The sequence below is a fragment of the Balaenoptera musculus genome, chromosome 7, assembly GCF_009873245.2.
Source record: "Balaenoptera musculus isolate JJ_BM4_2016_0621 chromosome 7, mBalMus1.pri.v3, whole genome shotgun sequence".
In the NCBI taxonomy this organism is placed as follows: Eukaryota; Metazoa; Chordata; class Mammalia; order Artiodactyla; family Balaenopteridae; genus Balaenoptera; species Balaenoptera musculus.
In genome coordinates, this window is record NC_045791.1 from 50,790,230 (window position 1) to 50,804,714 (window position 14,485).

The following is a 14,485-nucleotide window of genomic DNA, read 5'->3' on the forward strand; positions in this document are numbered from 1 at the left end:
AGAACTGAGGAGAAAAATAATTGCAAGAGTAAGAACTAAGTGTTCAGTTTTTAATATGTTTATTTTGAGATATTGTGAGATATTAAGGGCAACTGTGAGTAGCAGTTGGGTCTGGAATTCAGCAAGTAACCATGGACAGGAGATGTTAATTTTGAAGTCTTTGGAGTACCTGCAGTACTTATGGGTTTAGAAGAATATAAAATCCCCTTGGAGAGTATAGAATGAAAAAAAATTTTTACAAATCATCCCTGAAGGACTCCATCATTTAAGGTTGGGCCAAAGGAGATTAAAAACTGACTTCTAGAAATGTTGATTAAAAACCAGAAGGGTCTGTAGTAGTGGATTCTGTAAACTAAGTTTTTCAGATAATCAAGCATCTTTTCAGCATATCAGAGAATCAGAAATTGAGCCAGAAAAAAAAAAATCCTGCCATTACCCTCTATAATCATCAAAGAAGAAAGTATGTTAGACTGCAAAAGTTTCTTTTTTCACTGTTAACATTTGTCTGCTTATTATTCCAGTCTTTTTCTGTGCACTTAAAGTTGATATGCATTTAAAAATAAACTTTATAAATATACACCGTATTTAATTTTATATCATCCTTTTCCACAGCACTGTAACAGTTTCCTATGTTATTACATATTCATCAAAAACAAGGTTTATAAAAACTGCATTATAGTCTCTGATATAGATTTAACACAATCCGTTTAACCACCATGCTCAACATAGATTATCGCACTTTTTTAAAAAGTATGAATGTACTTTTAAGACGTATGAATGATGACAAGTAGATAAATATTTGATAAATGTTTGACTGCAAATTTGATTATACTCTTAGGATAATTACTAAAAGGGGAATTACTGAGGCACAGGACTCAAGCATTTTCAAGGTTCTAGAAAGCATTTTTTTCTTAGGAAAAAACACTGACCACAGTTCTAGCAACACTGAATATTATCATTAAAACTTTAATTTAAATTACATTTTAATTAAATTTAAGATGTAATAGAAATAATATCTCATTCTGCTGTGTTTTTTTTAATTAAAGTGCAGTTGATTTGCAATATTGTGTTGGTTTCAAGTATACAGCAAAGTGATTCAGTTATGCATATATATATATTCTTTCTCAGATTCTTTTTCATTACAGGTTATTAAAAAGATATTGAATATAGTTCCATATGCTATACAGTAAATCCTTGTTGTTTACCTATGTTATTTATAGTAGTGTGTATCTATTAATCCCATACTCCTAATTTATCCCTCCCCCGTACCTTTCCACTTCAGTAACCATAAGTTTGTTTTCTATGTCTCTGCAGCATTTTATTTTATTTTTTTAATTTAATTTTTTTATTGGAGTAGAATTGCTTTACAATGTTGTGTTAGTTTCTGCTGTACAATGAAGTGAATCAGCTATATGTATACCTATATCCTCTCCCTCTTGGACCTCCCTCCCACCCCCCACCCCCCACCCCCTGCCCCATCCCACCCATCTAGGTCGACACAGAGCACCGAGTCTGTTTTCCAACTGGAAATATACAAAAGGGATTCAAGCGTCAACCAAGTGGATTGGTAACACCAATGAAGATGGCAGAATAGCAACCACAAGGGGCTCGTCCTTCCCTGGAAACATCAAATTATCTGGCAAAAACTGTAAGGATCAACATAATTGGAACTCTGGAAGACAGACAAAGCTTTACAGCAACCAAGTAAACATTTAACCAGAAGAAGGCCACTAAAATATAGTCAGAGAACTCTGTGGCATTTTAACTTAGCCTTGCCCTGCCCTTCTCCCCACATGGTGGTCTTCAAGATGGCAGTTTGAGTTCCAAGTACGAGTACCTGGTACTGGAGGGAGTAGAGAAAACCTTGTCCCCAAGGAATCACGTTTGTTTTGACGTGTCTATGGGTTCCTTGAAGCACAACACAAGGAGCCTGCCTTGTTTCACCTATCTTGGAATGCCCTCAGGGTGGAGGACATTCCTCAAAAATATTGACAGCCAAATGAACAAGCTACTGCCACCTAGGACAAAAATCAACAGTTGAAGCAAACAGTAGACATGACAAAAGGAAGAAAAGGCTGGGGAGTGAGATTCTGGGGAATGAAGGCTTTGAAAAACTCCTGAGTATACCAGGGAATCTAGAAATCCATGCACATGCCCAGGGCATCATGAATGCTCAGAAAAGACTTAGAAAGGACTGTAAGCTTCCACTTTTTTGCCGGGGGCAGGGGCTCATCGCAGCATGCGGGATCTTAGTTCCCCAACCAGTGATCAAACCTGTGCCCCCTACAGTGGAAGCACAGAGTCCTAACCACTGGACCGCCAGGGATTTCCCCACTTTTAGCTGATCTTTAGGCTCAGTGTAAATAGGAAGTGAAGGCTAATTCAGAGTTGTAAATGGCCTGGCTAAGCACTGAGGATTGGCCCAACACAGAGCCAATCTGCAAAGACCTGGAGGCAATTTTCTTTTCATTTCTTTTCTTTTTTTCTTTTCTTTTTTCCTTGGTTCCAGTCATTTAAAGAAGTCACTATCAAACAACTAGCTGACTACTAAGCTAAAGAAATGGAGACTTCAGAGATCCAACAAAGAATACATTCTTTACAAAAATAGCTTAGAAAAGTCACTAAACAAACAACTACAACCCAGAGCAAGGACCAACAACAGATTCTAGAAAGAAGAGTGTTTGATTTTCAGCGTTTTCTGTTTAGAAAGAATAGTTTTCTTTCAACAAAGGGAGCAGGAACAACTGGACATCCACATGCAAAAGAATAAAATTGGACTCCTACCTCACACCAAACACTAAAATTAACTCAAAATAGATCAAAGACCTAAATATAAGAGCAAAAATTACTCTCAAAAAGAACATATATAAGCAAATCTTCACAACCTCAGTTTTGCTGTGGTTTCTTAAATATGATACCCAAAGCATAAGCAACAAAAGAAAATATAGAAAAATTAGACTTCATCAAAATTAAAAACTTTTTTGCATCAAATGACACTATCAAGAGAGTGAGATGACAATCCACAAAATGGGAGAAAATGTTTTCAAATCATATATCTGATATGGATCTAGTATCTAGAATATGTAAAGAACACTTGTAACTCAACAACAAAAAGATAAACAACCCAATTAAAAACCAGGCAAGGGACTTGAATAGACATTTCTCCGAAGAAGAAACACAAATGGCCAGGTAGTACATGAAAAGATACTCAACGTCCTTAGTCATTAGGGAAATGCAAATCAAAATCACAATGAGATACCACTTTACACCCACCAGGCTGGCTAAAATTAAAAGGACAGGTAATAAAAAGTTCTGACAGGGGTATGGAGAAATTAGAACCCTCATACATTGCTACTGGAAATGTAAAATGGTGCAGCCATTGTAGAAAACAGTTCAGTGTTTCCTCAAAAGTTAAACATAGAATTACCATATGACTCAGCAATTCTACTCCTAGGTATATATATTTTTAAAAAAACAATAGACATTCAAAAAAAATTGTACAAGGATGTTCATGGTAGCTCTATTTATAATAGCCAAAAGCAACTCAAATGTTCATCAAGAGATGAATAGTTAAACAAATAGTGTTATAACCATACAATGGAAAATTATTTGGCTACAAAAAGGAATGAAGTACTGATACATGCTACAAGATGGATGAACCATTATGCTGAGTGAAAGAAGCTAGACAAAAGGCCACATATTGTATGATTCCATTTATATGAAATCTCCAAAATGGCAAATCCATAGAGAAAGAAAGTAGATTATTGGTTGCCAGGGACTGGAGACAGGGGAGTAGGGAGTGACTATTTAATGGGTACAGGTTTTCTGTTTGAGATGATGAAAAATTTTTCTGGAACTAGATAGTGGTAATAGTTGCACAACATTGTGAATGTACTTATTGTCTCAATCATACACTTTAAAATTTTAAATAATAAATTTCATGTTATGTTCATTTTACCACAGTTTAGAAACAACAAAAATAAAACATCATCCAAGTGAACAAAAAGTGCTTCCAAGATAAATTTATATGCTTTAACTAATTGGCAAACATCATTTCCAGACTTACAACTTCTACTGATCCAATGATGACAGAAAGCAGAAAGAAATGAAACAAACAAAACATGATGCTTACTCACACAATGCTCAGTTATGAAAAGAGAACGTCATCTTTACAACTGAGGTACTCTTACAGGCTGAATTGTGTCCCTGCAAATTCATATGTTTAAGCTCTCATCTCCAGTATCTCAGAATGTTACTGTATTTGGAGACAAGGCCTTTAAAGAGGTGATTATGTTAAAATGAGGCTGTTAGGGTGGGTCCTAATCCAATTTGACTGATAAAAAGAGGAAATTTGGACACACAAAGAGACAACAGAGATGAACAAGCACAGAGGAAAGGCCATATGAGGACACAGTGAGAAGGTGGCCATCTGGAAACCAAGGAAAGAGGCCTCAGAAGAAACCAAACCTGTTAACACCTTGATCTTGGACTTCAGCCTCCAGCGCGGTGAGAAAATAAATTTCTGTTATATAAGTTACCCAGTCTGTAGTATTTGTCATGGCAGCCCTAGCAAACTAATACAGGTACACAGACCTGAAAGTGACTTACTACAGAATCCACACACAAAAAATTCAGAGGGCTTCCCTGGTGGTGCAGTGGTTGAGAATCTGCCTGCCAATGCAGGGGACACGGGTTCGAGCCCTGGTCTGGGAAGATCCCACATGCCGCGGAGCAACTGGGCCCGTGAGCCACAACTACTGAGCCTGAGCGTCTGGAGCCTGTGCTCCGCAACAAGAAAGGCCGCGATAGTGAGAGGCCCGCACACCGTGATGAAGAGTGGCCCCCACTCGCCGCAACTGGAGAAAGCCCTCGCACAGAAACGAAGACCCAACACAGCCAAAAATAAAAATAATAAATAAATAATAAATTTAAAAATTTAAAACAAAACCAAAAACATAAAATCTGGAAAAAAGTTGAACACCTATATACCCACTGCAGACTTTACAATTAGTATTTTGAAAAAAAAAAAAAATTTAGAAAACTGTTTGGCAATCTGAATAGAAAGCAGGAAGACATAGACTAAGTGATATAGAGTAAAAGATAAGAGAAGAGAAAATAATGACATGAAAAGACCTGATAAAGAAGGAGAACAGGAAACTGAAAATACATTATCAGAATTAAAATCTTCATTGCCAAACAATAAACAACAAGCCAACACTATAAGAAAGGGAATTAGTGACATACTATGTAAATGTGAGAATTCTACCAGACTATAGAGGAAGAAGGCAAAAGTATGAAAATGCTGTGGTGATCATTCTGTAATGTATAGAAATATTGAATCACTATGTTGTACACCTGGAACCAACATAGGGTTGTAGGTCCATTATACTTCAATATAAATAAATAAATGATGAAATAGAGATTATAAATTATAGAAAATAGAGACAACATAAAAAGTGTAAGGCTTCTTGAGGAAGAAACAAAGCTAATAAAACGGAAGCAATAGTCATTGAAATAAATTAACTTCCAGCATTGAAAAACTTCTAAATATAAAAATCAAAGGTCAATAAGAATAGAACCATATCTGGTTGGTTTCTGGCAAAATTTTTCAAATTACAAGGATAAAGAAAAAAGTCCCCAAAACTTCCAGACCAAAAAAAAAAAGAGGGGGTTAACCTTTAAGGCTGTCATTGAGTGGGATCGCTTTCCATGATTGATAATCATTTAAAAAAATTATTGGTGCTGTTCAGTTGAAGACTTGATAGCAATAATTAAATAACTTTTCAACTCTTTGCAAATGTAGAACATTATCTTTCCCAGGGAATCACAAGTGATTTGCTTTTTTAATAGTCAAGCATAAGAACAAGTGGAGGTTTTAACTGCCAAGGAAATTGAGAAATATTTTGTATATTTTTAATTCCATATTAAATGACCTGACCTAAAACTTATATATTAAATTAGAGAAGAATAATAAACGACCCACTGGCAGATGTCATCAGTTATCAAGCCCTCTCAATGTCATGTTCCATCTTGGAGCACAGATGACCCTATAATAATCATGCATAAGAGTAACTATCTGCTATACAAGCTCGTATCAGTTAGCTTTTGCTGTATAACACACCACCTCAAAACTTAGTGGCTTAAAACAGCAACCATTGTATTTGCTGACAATTCTAGGGGTTAAGAATTGCGGTGGGCTCAGCTGGGGGTCTTGTTGAGGGTCATGCCCATGACTGCAGTCATCTGGCGACTGTCGGACTGATGGTCTGAGATGGCTTCACTCACGTTTGGTGGTTTGGTGCTGGCAGAGGGCTGTGCCACAGGACTCCAGCAACCCAGCCCAAACTTTGTATGATGGCAGCACTACAAGAGGGCAGGCTTGGGCTTCCCTGGTGGCGCAGTGGTTGAGAGTCTGCCTGCTAATGCAGGGGACACGGGCTCGAGCCCTGGTCTGGGAAGATCCCACATGCCGCGGAGCAACTAGGCCCGTGAGCCACAACTACTGAGCCTGCGCGTCTGGAGCCTGTGCTCCGCAAGAAGAGAGGCCGCGATAGTGAGAGGCCCGCGCACCGCGATGAAGAGTGGCCCCCGCTTGCCACAACTGGAGAAAGCCCTCGCACAGAAACGAAGACCCAACACAGCCATAAATAAATAAAAAAATTAAAAAAATAAATAAATTAAAAAAAAAAAAGAAACACAAAAATTGGTCACTAAAACAAAAATTTAAAAAAAAAAAAAAAAAAAGAGGGCAGGCTCCAGTGTGCTCTTCTTTAAGCCTGTCCTTGCAACTCTTCTGCAGATGCCCCGTTGTCCAAAACAAGTCACGTGGCAAACTCAGAATCAATATGTGCAGGGACTACACACAAGGGCCTGGAAGGAGGGAGGCTATCCTCTACCGAAACAATCCATCACAAAATCAACCATATAAACGTGCTGAGATGGTACAAGTTTTAGGAATTTACTCTAAGCAAACAATCAGATATGAAAAAAAATTCATTTAAAGATGTCTTTCAAAGCATTATTCATGATAATGAAAAATTAGAAGCAATCTAAATGCCCAATTATAAAAGATTAGCCAAGTAAACCTATATGATGCAATACAACTATTTTTTTAAATTACTGACAAAAGAATATTTATTGATATCAGAAAGTATTCCAAATAAGTTTATGGTAAATTTTTAAGAAAGCAGCCTACAATACATGTAACACTGTTTTTGTAAAAAAAAAAAAAAAAAAGTAAATAAATACCATATGGAGACATAGAAACAGATATCATAGAAGAAAAGACTAAATGAATGTACTCTAAATTTTAATAGTGATTGAGAGTATAATGATATGGACTCTGAAATAAGACAGATCTGGGTCTGAGCAACTAGGTAAGTAAATCTGATCAATTATTTAATCTCTCTGAGTCTCCGTTTTCCTCAACTTTAAATTAGTTTATAGTTTAACAACTGATAGGGTTGTTGTGAGGATTAAATATGATAATACTTGTAGTGTAGTGCTTGGCCAACCAAAGTTTGTTTGTATTACTGTGATTTGCTAAATACGAAATAATTTTTCTGGTTTTTTTTTCCTCATTTTCCTCTGATGAGACTGAATTACTTTTACTTAATAACAAAACTAACTAAAAAGAATAGTAAAAATAGCTTTTCTTGGAATCATTGGGATTTTGTTTAAATGTTAAACAAGGCTTCATACAGATGGAAAGGAGCCAAAACCCAAGTTCTGCAGCCCCAGTTCAGCAAAGGAAAGGCTCCCCATTCAGAGAGGCCCTGGAGAAATCAGGTCCCCTGCATTGAGAAGCTGCCAGTCAGGACATGCTAGACATTCCTTATACATTCTAAACATAAGGCACAAAGTTCAGGTGGGACATTTACTTAGCAAATGTTTGACATCGCATCGGAGGGCCACTGATAGCTGGGAAGTTAACTTTTATTAGGCAAGATCTACTTCACTATGGACCAGTTTTTGTGCCAACAGCCAACCAACTTCAACAGGGTGTTATAATGACAATATGTCCTTTATTTCTGGCAGGTTTCATTAACAACCTTGCCATTCCCAGCATGGGATGTTTGGAACTCAAACTAGTTTATCAGCAGTTTGCTTTCCAACTAATAATTCACATTTTAAAATAAGCAACCATCAAAATGCCAAGTTTACTTCTTTGTATTTGAGCAGGACAAGAACCCTATATTCAGAAAAGCAGAAAGGCTAACAACATTTCACAAATTTCAGTCTATATAATAGTGTCAATGAATCTTGCAAACTAAATTAATCCAGTGCATGTAGTTGATAAAGGTATTTATGTTTAAAAGCAACGATTGTTCCAGACACTGCAACTTTGTTGATGGCGAAGTTTGTGTTCCATATTATTTATATTTCCCATAACACCTGGCAAAGTATTTTGCACAAGAAATACATGGGCCAGGGCTTCCCTGGTGGTGCAGTGGTTAAGAATCCGCCTGCCAATGCAGGGGACACGGGTTCGAGCCCTGGTCTGGGAAGATCCCACATGCCGCGGAGCAACTAGGCCCGTGAGCCACAACTACTGAGCCTGCGCTCTAGAGCCCGTGCTCCACAACAAGCGAAGCCACCACAATGAGAAGCCTGCGCACCACAACGAAGAGTAGCCCGCACTCTACAACTAGAGAAAGCCCACGCTCAGCAACGAAGACCCAACACAGCCAATAAATAAATAAATAAATAAATAAATAAAAATTTTTAAAAATTAAAAAAATAAAAAGAAATACATGGGCCAGATTGGTTTCCTTGACTAATATCCAAAACACGTGAATTGACATTGGGTGCTGTTGTCTTGCAAATACAAGCTCAACTCCATAACCATAGGGAAAGCATTTGATGCATTTTATAAAATAACAATGAGGCATCTTACTTTGTAGACATCATTATGGCAAAAGAATAGAGACAAATTGAAAGCATATTTAGAGTGTAAAAAACCTACAACAAAACTATACCTTCCATTAGGTAAGCAGTCTGTTCTTAACAAGATATTCATCTCAGGCACAGGTTATGAGACTGGAAGCTAATCTAGTATGGCCCCCTCTTCTGCAATGCTTTAATTCAGTTTTGAACTTTAATTCAGGAGAACACTGATAAAAGAGATATGTTAAATATCTCAAAGTCAGTCTTTCTTTTTAATTTATGTAATTTCTTTAAAAAAATTTTATATAAATAACAAAGTGTGGTTATATCATATTTTAAACTTTTTATAATGGAATATTTCAAACATACATAAAAGTAGACAAATTAGTATCCTGAAGTCCCACATACACATCACCAGCCCAGCCACACCTTCATTTATTCTTCCCACTTCCATAGTATTTTGAAACAATTCCCAGACATCATATTATTTCATCCACTAATATTTCAGTAATTAACCTAAATGATAAGGGCTCCTTTATTGATAACTCTAATACCATCATAATATCTGAAAAATTAACAAAAATTACTTAATGTAATCAACTATCCCAGTTAATTTAAATTCCAGTTGTCCCATAAAAATTGCCATAAATAGATTTATTGTTGTTTTAAAGTATGTTCCCTCAGGATCCAGATAAAGTCTGCATACTGCAATTGGTTATATCTTTTAAGTCTCCTTTAATTAGTAGATTCCCTCTCTATTATTTTGTGTGTGATTCATTTTTACTGAATAAATCAAGTTGTTTGTCCTTAAGATTCCCTCATTGGTTTATTGATTATACCCACCCCAGGATATAGTTTGACTTGTTTCCCCTATTCTCTATATTTCCTATAAATTGGTACTTGGTTGTAAAGGCTCTATGAGAGTCAAGGGGTTTTTTGGTGGGGGGGTGGTGTTTGGTTTTTTGGGTGGTTGGGGATATGGCAGGACTTTTTCCTAGCTGGCATTGTGTTCGGTCATATCACTTTCAGTGCAGTCTTTTTTTTTTTTTTAATTATTTATTTATTTTTGGCTGCATTGGGTCTTTGTTGCTGCGTGCGGGCTTTCTCTAGTTGCAGCGAGCGGGGGCTACTCTTTGTTGCGGTGCACGGGCTTCTCGTTGCAGTGGTTTCTCTTGTTGCGGAACGCGGGCTGTAGGCATGCGGGCTTCAGTAGTTGTGGCACACGGACTCAGTAGTTGTGGCTCACGGGCTCTAGAGCGCAGGCTCAGTAGTTGTGGTGCACGGGCTTAGTTGCACGGTTGATCTTCCTGCACCAGGGCTCGAACCTGTGTTCCCTGCACTGGCAGGGATTCTTAACCACTTTGCCACCAGGGAAGTCACCAGTGGAGTCTTTTAAAAATATCTTTTCCAGGAATTCCCTGGCGGTCAACTGGTTAATACTCTGTGCTTTTGAGGGCCTGGGTTCAATCCCTGGTCAGGGAACTCCCGCAAGCCGCACAGCACAGCCAAATATATATATATATATATACACACACACATATATATATACACACGCACACACATATATATATACACATATATATGTATCCTTTCCTTTTTCTCTTGTTTCATCCTCTCTTTGTTTCACCTATGCCACCCATCTACAAGTGACCCGTATTAACAACCCAGGGCATATCCCTCCATATTTTCTCCCTGTTCACTTAAATATCTTTACACACGTGCACATAGAGATTCCCTGTCTACTTTACAAAAGTGAGGTCATGGAAAGCCTTCCAAGCCAGGTGGTAGAGCTGTAATTTGTTCTATTTAATGGCTTCAAAATAATATTCCATGTACACATCTACCATGATTTACTCAGCCATCCCACTTTTGGTGGCAATCACTTTGCTCCTGGATCTTGTTGCCACCTCTTGTTCATATGTACATGTATACTGGCTTTGTTTTTATAAAATGGATTCCCAGCAGTGGGATTGCTGGGTCAAAAAGTAATATGTATTTTTTATTTTAATAGATGTTTCCAGATAGCTTTCAAAAAAGGCTGTAGCGGTTCACATATCCACCAGCCAAGGATGAGATCACCCTTTCTCTGACAATATAAAACAGTCTCAAGGAGCAAAAAATAGTCACAGATGAGAGTCACATGTTGGGAGCCAGCAAGGGGCGGGGGTCATTCAAGGAGAGGAAAAAAAGCTCTATGGGCTTCCTTCATCAACAATTAATGAGCCAATGGTGAGTGATTCCTCAATAGGAAAGGCCCTACTTATTTATCCTTGCATCTCATGAGCCTAACACAGGCTGGCACAGAACAAACAGTTCAGAAGACCTTAAAACAGGGTCTGAAGACAGTTATCTCTAACTGCCAAATGTTGTTTTTAACTCCTCTCCATTTCCTGGATCCCAGTGAGTTATTTCCTACTGGATGGCACTTGTATATCATGCAATGGCACTTGTATATCATCAAGCATCTGCTCATAATTTCCTTTGATTGTTTATCATCTCAGTTAAGATTCTGGGAAAAGGAAGTTGTCCTGGAAAGGAAGAAACCAGTACACTTAGCAAGAGGATTATTCTTAAGCCAGGGGATAAAAAAACGTTTAATGCTCTACGTGTGTTGGTCACACCAGAAGGAGTAACCACCTCCTTCCCTCTGCGAGAGTCACATTTTTCTTACTAAACCTCCACCCTTATTTCTCGCAAGTCTCCCTGTTGCTGAGAATCCCCAGTGTTTCTGATCTTTTCCCTCCATTCTCACCCATCTTCTCTTGCTCCACGTGCCTTGACGGGACAATGTTCACCGATATAATACTCCTCACCCCACCTTTCAAACCAAGACCTCTTGTTTGAGTAAGTTAAAACGATGTGTGTTCTGCAAATAAGAAGACTCTTTCCTCAAATAATCTACCAAATGCTCCCATGACTCAGTCCCTTATTATTATACCTAAAGATCTTACAGTGTAGGGGAACAAAAGATTAGCCCAGCTTCATCTTACAGTTGGGACAGTCAGGAAATGCCAAATGAATAACAAAGCTCCTGGTTTTGACCAAGCCTAGCTATGCATTTATGAACAGCATTTGCAATGCAGCTCCTCGCATGTCAGAGGCATTGTTGGTGTAGTCAGGGGAACCTTTATAGTGGAAGTAAGAGAGCTGCCTGTTGACAAAGGAAGGAGGTAGAGATTACAACCTGTACTGTTTTTACTAGGAAGCCATAAATCCAATTCATGGTTATTCAGAGAAACGCGCTCCACTGAGAGCGACCTTGGAGAGAGGACTATATTATCATGCCAGGAAGGAGGAAGTCAACACGCAAACTCCATAAACAGTCTTTTCTCTCTGGCAACCCTTACAAGAGTGACACCAGCCATACTCCAGGAATTGGATCCCCTACAGCCTGCAGTGCTGGGGTGCGTGCTTTTTTCCATTTGACTCCCATTTTAGGAATACCTGTGGCTTGGACCACCCCAGCAGAATGCCATGACGAGGAGCCTGATGTATGTCCTCTGAGACAGTGTTGGATCTGGATATTCTCCTTGTGTTTTGGTGTCTGGAAAAGAGTGGAGAAGGCATCCTTGGGCAGAAATCAGAGGGAAATATGGGGGACATACACACTTAGAAGAAAAAGGAGAGTCATATGTTTAGTGTTTTTTCTATGGCAGTATCTAGACTTACCCCTATATAATTACAGCCCAAGTATCAACATCGAAATTTACATTTGAATGAAATTCACAATACAATCTCTGTTTTAAAAGGGAACTAGGAAGAAAACGGAATGGCAATTTCATTCTGGATTTTTTACATCACCTTTGATGACCAGAAGTCTAATGTAGGGAGAGTTCTGAACAAAGAAACACTTTCATATGTTGCCTTATTAAGGAATGGGAATGAAAGAAAGTTTAGCACTTAAGAAGTGAATTTGAATGCAGATATGTTAACAGTCCAGATAAGGCGCTGCTGACAAATGATTTCATTAACTGAACACCTAGATGGGATCATTTGGCAAAGGAAGCAAGTGTTCCAACCCTGGTGTCAGGGCTACTGAAGCTGAACTCCTAAACTGGGTCCACTGGAATTGAGGGATCCAGACACATGGCAAGAATTCTGGTTCTCAACATGCAGATCAGTCAAAACATATGATTTTTTAAAAAGTCTATTTGGGAAAATTTTAAAACAGCACCAAACACGATTGCTGAGTCAGCAAAACCTACTGATGTTACAGCCTTTTCTTGGCCCTTTTCCCATCTCTACCCCATGACCACCCAGGTGTCTGTGGCTCTCTCCACCTCTCAGTGACAGTAAGTTGCTTGCAGGAAGGGTCAGACAGTAAACATTTATACCTGTCTTCATGAGGATGTAAGTCAATGTATTATCTCTCAAAGAAGATTTCTATTTAAGCCTTACTCTGACATGTGAAATGTCAAAGGGGAAAAACTATATGTGGACATTTTGAACACACTATATCTTTACCTGAGTAAATTTCAGTTTTGGTGTTTTGTTCTTTTGGAGAAGAAAAGATCCCTGTGTAATTTAAAGAGTGATGGCAGTTGTCTAGACTCTACCTAGACAGATATGTTCATTCATCCACTCACCTCAGCTCAACCATAAGAAACTGCGTTTTTCAAAGAAGGGACACAGAAGCCTGGGAAATCTGAGACGTATAACAATAAATCAGTATATAAGGAGACTGAAACTGAACAATCAGTGTCGTTTGTACCAGCTTGAGTGCCTAGGGCGAAGGTGACAGGCTTGGGGAGGGGTGGGGCTGGTGTATATATTAGCACCTGCAGCCTCGGTACTCTCCGTTGCATCCCAGGATATGCCAGGTCAATTGTCATGACCCTAAAACAGACCAACTCTGGGCAGGGAGGGGGCGTCCTTTCCTCTTCCCAGTGGTCTCAGTTCTAGAGACCACTTCAATAATATCTCCTTGTCATACCTCAAAACACAAATTAAGACTTATAAATAAGTCCACCCTCTCGTTTCCTTAAAATGTTTTGATCGCCTTGCTCTCCGATGTATGACAACAACAACAAAAAAAAGTGGTAAAAACAAAATAATCGGAGACTGATTTCCCCTACCTACACTCTTAAGAGGGAAGGAGTACTAAATCAGCAAAGGCGTGTTAACAGGGAGGAAAAAAATAACTAGAGATCATGAACAATAATCATAATTCCAAAATTAAATAATTAAAACAATGCACTGGGCCATTTACAGAATGTCTCCCTGTTAATTATTTCAGTACTCACAGTGAAAGTGGTGTTATTGATCATTTGTAAGTCCCTTCTAAAAGTAACTACCTTTCATTTACTAAAAATACCGCTGATTCCTTTGGAAACACATGACCCACAACTTCTTGGCTTCCTTCAACTGCAGAAGAGAGATTTAGTCATCACCCCGAGTCACAGTGAGGGTGACTCACAGAGCGAGGAGGGAACCTGAGGACTCCTCACACATTTAAGTACTTTGAGTCTGACAGGAGCCCAGGCACCTCCACCTTAAGAGGATCTTCAACGTCAGGGTGACACAACCCTTCTTTCCCCAGCACAGCGGGCAGATCGGGCAGATCACAAGCAGTCCACACCAGCTTCTGTGTCCCCGTTCA